We start from the raw sequence: 6258 nt of genomic DNA, 5'->3' as shown, positions 1-6258 counted from the left end.
CTCTCATCTTCATAGAGGTGGCATTCCTTCCCGTGTTTATCGCCACCAAAATCCAAATGGTACCAGGGCCAATCTGAGGAGAAGGGCGGGAGGCAAAAAAAATGGAGCCCCTTCCCCACAGGAGAGGTCTCCACCATCCAGCCTCACCCCCCACTAGGGCGCGTGCACACACACACATACACACACACACACACACACACACACACACACACCTGCATTCAAGAACATAAAACCATCTTGGTGACGCCAGAACCCCTTTCATCTGGGGATCTCTCAGCGCCAGGCAAAGCTCTAATTACCCCAGCACCCCCCCTGGCCCCGCCGGTTCCCCTGCTGTCACTAGTCCAGTTTTACCAGCGGGGGCCACAGCCTTCCCACGGCTTTCAGGGCGGGGCACTGTCTCCACAGTCTGCTTTTGGAGTGTGTGTGAGTGTGTGCGTGTGCATGTTAAGGGGAGCTGTCCTGCTAATCGCCCAGTTTACACTGGGTATATTCACTTGCAAAGTGTGGGGTTCTGACCAACAGCCTATCCAATTTGGGCTGCTCTGGCTTATCTTAGTCTCAGCCACCTGCATCCTCAGTTCTGTTGCAGCCACTTCTCTTACACGGGATATTGGGGTTTACAATGCCTAGGGGAGAGGAGGGTGCCTCTCTTGAGATGCCCTGGAATCATGGAGATGAGAAGGGCAGCTGGAATGAAACCCATGGGCTGCAGAGTGGAGTGGTGGTGATGAGAGGTATGCAGTGGGTTGAAAGGAGCCTGCAGTGTGTAGTAGTAGCAGCTGCAGTGGGGAATTAAGGCTGCAGTGTGCAGTCAGCATGCAGTAAGTGAACCTGTGGTTCAGCATGAGCTCAGAGTGGACATGCAACAGCTGTAGTGTGGGGCAGGAGGCTGCAGTGTGCAGTCAGGGCAGCATGCAGTGCGAGGTGCACCGAGGTTGGCTGTCTGCTATCGATGCCACCTCCTTGGTGATCAGGTTTGACTGAAACCCTGGGGAGCAAGGCTGTGGTGTGTAGTGGTCAGAGTGTATGCTCTACCCTGTATGGAAATAGTCTCTTGGGATTGGGTAGCCCAAGGAGTTGGGAGAGAATCCCAAAACATGGAATGCATTTATGAGATGAGCTACATTTAAACTCTGCATCAATCAGGCAGAACCAGGAGGCAAAGGAGAAGTCTAACAGTCCTCTGATTAGGGGAGGGTGACCGAGTCCAGAAGGGAAGATGAAAGTGCTTCAGTTCGTCTCCCCTCCATTCTGACTTCCTCCAGCACATCTTTCTATGACAAAAGGCCTTAAAGATATTGGGTGAGGGAGACTTTTTGAAATCCTAGACCGAGAGCCATAGAAAATGGAGTGCCTCCTGATCTACCTTTATTCCCCCCACGAGCAGAGTAGGGCACATTGAACTCAAAAACAGGAGTTCGCTGTTCGTATTATCTGCTTACCTCTCTCCCTTTCTTTGGCTCCCTCGGCTAACAGACCTGGGCAAGGGCAAAGTGAAGGGCACAGTACTTCCAAAGTGGGCATCTTGCCCGATGCCAGGATCCAGCATAGGTCTGAGTTTATAGTCTCTGCCCCTGTGTTGTGTCATTGCCCTTTCCACCCTACTCACCCTACCTGCCTCCAATTCTTAAAGCTTCTAGCTCTTCTCCAAGTCATTTCGTCCCCGGCTCCTATTCTTTCCTTGCCATGAAACCCCCAACCTGGTTGTCTCTTCCCATCCCCCTACCTCTGCTTCAAGGCTGAGGCTATGGGGAGAGCAAGAGGGTGGGGCACAAGTGATGAATGATAGAGACCCTCCAAGAGGATATGGCTGACAGCCCCCTCCCTCTTAGATATTGGTTGCCATGGAGGCAGCAGGAACAGCCTGTTCTCTGGGCTCCCATCTGAGCAGCTATGCCCAGGCCCCTCCCTCTCTTCCTTCTTCCTTTCCTCCCTCCCAGACTGTTGCTAGGAAGCACCCCGATATTTCTTGAGGGTCCCACCCCTAGAAAACAGAGATCCAGAAATCTTTTTGAAGAGCTTCCCCCAAAACCTTGAAGCCAAGACCCCATACAGCATCTTCCACACCTGCCAAGAAGCCCTAGGCAGTTTGAGGAAACAAGGGATAGGCCCTCCACCAGCTTGCGCTGGAACGAACTCCGTGGCCTGGATCTCAGCAGTTTCCCTCCCCTGCCTCATCTTGACCTTCTGGGCTCTGGACGAGGGCAGCAAGTGATGAGGTGTCAAGCAGAGACCCCTTGACTCTGCAAACACAGCTACACTTATGGGGAGTTCTGGAAAGACAGCAGAGGAAACTGAGGCACTATCAGCTAAGAACCTAAAAACCAGGTGCTGCTTCTTCCTTAGTGATCTTTCAACTAAGAAAAGATGGTGGTGGAAATAGAGGAAAGGAATGGGGGACAGTTTATGGGAGTTGGGAATTGTTTGCATTAGCAAACAATTGCCCTGCTAAGAGTAAAGTGGGCATTTTAACGACCCCCTATCAATCACCTTTGTCCCATCAGTACCCTGGTTATAGGTCACAAAAAAGAGAGCCAAGGAAGGGACTCAGGCCAGGCTGAGCCTTGCTTTTGGTAGCTGAGGCAAGTAGTGGCTAAAGAAGTTGACACTTTCTCCATGATATCTTTCAGGGTTTTTCCTGCTTTCATTCATCGACACTTTTTTTTTTTTTTTGAGCATTTAATATGTGCCAGGTATTGGATTCCCTAAAGTTCCCGGATTCTGGTTTTACTCTCACACAGAACCCCTTCATCCAGCCTTTGCCAGAAGGAGAGAGGAGGAGTAGGGGGAAATTGCCTTTACCGTGGAGTTTGGATCTTACCATACTGCAGCCCTCCCCCTCCAGTTAAAGGACACATGGGACAGCCTGATGTGGAGGCCAAGAGTACAGAGTGGCTCTCATGCCATGGAGGGAGGGGTGGTGCAAAGGAATGGCAGGCTGGCTTTTCTTCCCTGTCACTGTCCAGGCCTCAGGGTTAAAGCCCCGCTCTGCTCTGCTCTGGGAGGGTGGAGCAGGATGGCATCCTTCAGGGGGTTGGAGAGGAAACTACTCTGAGGATGGTTCCAATTCTGCCTTTTACTCCTCTGGTTGGTCCTTTTCTGGACCTTTTGTGAGATCAGTGGGAAGTCGGAGACAGAGAACTGGGGGGGATGCAGGAGCTGTCCCTAAAGTGGGGCTGCCATGAAGATCTCTCCCCCATCCTCCCCTCCCCCAGATAGATAGAAAGTAGGGATCTTGATGTGGGGACGGTTATGGGGAGGGAACTGATATGAGTGTGTAGGAAGGAGTCTCTTTCCCCATTCGCCTGTTATCAATTAACTTCCCATAGTAGCGGGGGCGGGGGGGGGGGTGGAACATAGGCAAGCTACCAAAAGAAAATATTCCATTTAGGAAGAAGAATGACTTAGTTTCCCTCTGTACCTTATATGCTTAACAAGTATTTCAGTGTTTCTGGGTCTAGACTCTTACCACTTTTCCTTAGACTTCTTTAGAGCCTAGAGAAGAAATGTCCCCAATATCTTGGGTACCAAAAACCCTGTTCCTCACAGCCTCTCATCCTACCCCAAGCCTATTCTGGGCTTTTCCGCCACTGCTCCCGTGTTGCCATGTCACTCTGCCCAGCTGGCTTCCACTTGCCCTTCTCCCTGAGCCAGACCCTTTCCCCAGCCAGATCAGCCAACAGGATGAAGAGGTTGGGGTTTGGGGCTAAGAGAGCAGAGGTGGGAGCTCAGCCTGTATCAGTGCTGAGGGAGAAGAAACACAGCAAAAGAAAGTGGAGTAAGTAGGGTTTTTAAGAGGGGCTGTGTGGGTGGGGTGGGTGGGTGGGGGTCCTTATATTTCCAAAGGAGATGTCAGCATCTCTTCTCTCATGTGCTGGAGGATTATCACGGAGTCCTGTCCTTGCGGGAAAGCCAGAAAGGCTGTCTTTGATATTTACAGACTAGCTGTCAGGCCAAAGTAGAGAAATTGAAGATAGCCCTTGCCCAGAACTAAAGGAGTCCTTGGGGAAACCCTGCCAAGCCTAGAGAAAGGGCTGCTGGTGAGAGGTGGGGGAACAGGGAAGGCAGATGGCTGACTACAAAAGCCAACTTGCTGCCACTGTGAAGTGGGAACGAGCCCCCTGCCCCAGAGATCTGCCAGGTTTCCAGCCAGAGGGGGATGGTTTGAGCTCAGAATATCACCATCCTCAGGGCCCAAATATTCCCCACTCCATGTGGACTGGACCCAACACCCACTAACTAAGGAGCAGTCACAAAGTTGACAGCTTCTCTCCTAGAGGGGCAGTTTGGGCTGTGAGAGATGGAAAAGGAGCTGCAGGATCCATGAATAGCTTCAGGTACGGGGCCCTCGCTGCAGTAACAGGAAAGGAATGAGAAAAGGGAAGGAGGCAGAGGTAGAGGGAGGCCAGCTATGGGAGAGACTGCAGAGAAACAGGATGGATGAGGATGGGGATGGGGGTAGTTTGGAGGTTAAGTGTGAGGAGTCTGAATTCTCCTTCCGTCTTGCTTTGGAAGCTTTGGCTACACATATTTGGCAGCTGTTTTGTATACATGTTATTCCCCAGAGGTATCCCTTGGGCAGGCACAAAAGGGAGCAGAATGGAGGGGTTTGAGGTGGGTATATGGGGATGGAGAAAGGTCATAGGCAGTAATGACCTTAGAGGGATGTGCTCTGGCCTTCCTCTGGCTGCACTCTCCTCTTCAGTAGTCCTTGTCTCCCTGTTTATACTGTGCTCCAGATACCCAGGATCCTGTTATTCTTTGCCCTAAAGGTCACAAGTTTGCTTCTAGAGCCCGAGTGGGCTGCTCTCTTAGATTCACTGAGGACTGATTTTGCCATTGAAAGGGAGGCCAAGGAACGGTAGTTGGGGAATATGGATGGAATTTGGATTCATGGACTAGGATATCAAGCTCCTCAGGGTACTGAATGGGGGGCTGAAAATAGGGGTGGCAGGACACTGGCTCGGACCTTCATGTTTACTTTTGTCCGTGGTTGTAAATGTTAGGGACATTTATATTCCACAGGACAGGGAAGTGATGAGCACTATGTAGAGTGAGGCTCCAACATGGGAGCCAGAAGTGGGTAGCATTTGCTTTTGGGCTTCTCACTGAGGGGGAAAGAAGGGCCAATGCCTGAAGTCGTGGACATAATTATCTACTATTTGGTTCTATGGTATACGACATCGCATTATTTTTAATAAACTTTTTTTTTAAAAGAATACTTTTAGATACACAGGAAAAAATTTGAAGATAATGGAGGGTCCCCACATACCCCACACCCAATTTCCGCTTTTGTTAACATCTTACATTATCATGGTAAATTTGTTACAATTGTTAAAACTGAACCAATATTGATACACTATTATGAACCAATGTTCGTACTTTATTCAGATTTCTTAGTTTTCATCTAATGTTCTTTTTCTGTTCCAGGATCACATCCAGGATAGCGAGTTACATTTAATTATGTCTCCCAAGGCTCTCTTGCTGACCACAGTTTCTTAGACTTTCCTCATTTTTGATAACCTTAATCTCATTTTCCTCCTTACTTCTCTCTATGTTCAAGCAGTGTGCAGGGCCAGAAGCTTCTGGGTGGACTGCCAGATTTGGGGGTGAAGTGGTGATGTGTATGTAAATGACAGGAACCTTAATGTCGCCTCTGGAATACAGGTGTGGAAATGAGAACTCTGGTAGACCCAGAGGTTTAGGAAAACAAAAAAGGTCAGGAAAGAGAAAACGTATTGCTGAACGAATGCCACACCCTGGCTGTGCCTACTGACTAGCGGATAATGAAAGAGTGTCAGAATATGATTTAAATGCTGGATCGACGGTGACGTCATTGGGCGACGCCTGATTGCGAGCCGCTTTTCGGGAGCCCTCCCGCCTCAGCCTTCTGAGTCCCTGTAACGCCTCAGCTCTTACGTGTCCTTCGCTAGAGAGAAACAATGCGCGTTGACTGGCTTAGTTCCTTTCCTTCCACGCTAGCTCAGTTTGAAAAACTACAATTCCCAGAAGACATCGTGGCGTGACCTGTCTTGCTTCATTATTATTGGTTTATGTTTGTTACTCTCAGCCAATAGAAAATAAGCTCTTTGATAAGTACCAAAATGGCGATACCCAGGACCTAGAACTAGATTGTCCGGTAGGTTTAATTTGGGGAGGTGGTGGATGAAAAGGAAATAGGGAATTATAGTTTTAGGATTGGGAAAGGAAGAGGAAAAACATCTAGATTTGGGATGGTAGTGGCTGAGGGAAGCA

The 6258-nt window shown here is 49.6% G+C and overlaps 1 protein-coding gene across 3 annotated transcripts in view; it reads left to right on the top strand.

Annotated features, from left to right (window-relative positions):
* Nucleotides 1-6258, top strand: part of MED24 (mediator complex subunit 24) — a 28525-nt gene that overhangs the window by 1259 nt on the left and 21008 nt on the right. For 2 of the 3 annotated variants that reach the window (XM_016164693.2, XM_016164691.2), the window contains exon 1: nucleotides 6012-6142. The exons of the other annotated variant lie outside the window; for it this stretch is intronic. The gene's annotated coding sequence lies outside the window, so the exon portion shown is untranslated. Of the gene's footprint in view, nucleotides 1-6011; nucleotides 6143-6258 lie in introns of those variants that run through there. 3 annotated transcript variants of the gene reach the window in all.

Source organism: Rousettus aegyptiacus, unplaced genomic scaffold, assembly GCF_014176215.1.
Source record: "Rousettus aegyptiacus isolate mRouAeg1 unplaced genomic scaffold, mRouAeg1.p scaffold_m13_p_6, whole genome shotgun sequence".
Lineage (NCBI taxonomy): Eukaryota > Metazoa > Chordata > Mammalia > Chiroptera > Pteropodidae > Rousettus > Rousettus aegyptiacus.
Note: the sequence above shows the minus strand (reverse complement) of the source record. Positions and strands in the feature narration are given on the sequence as shown.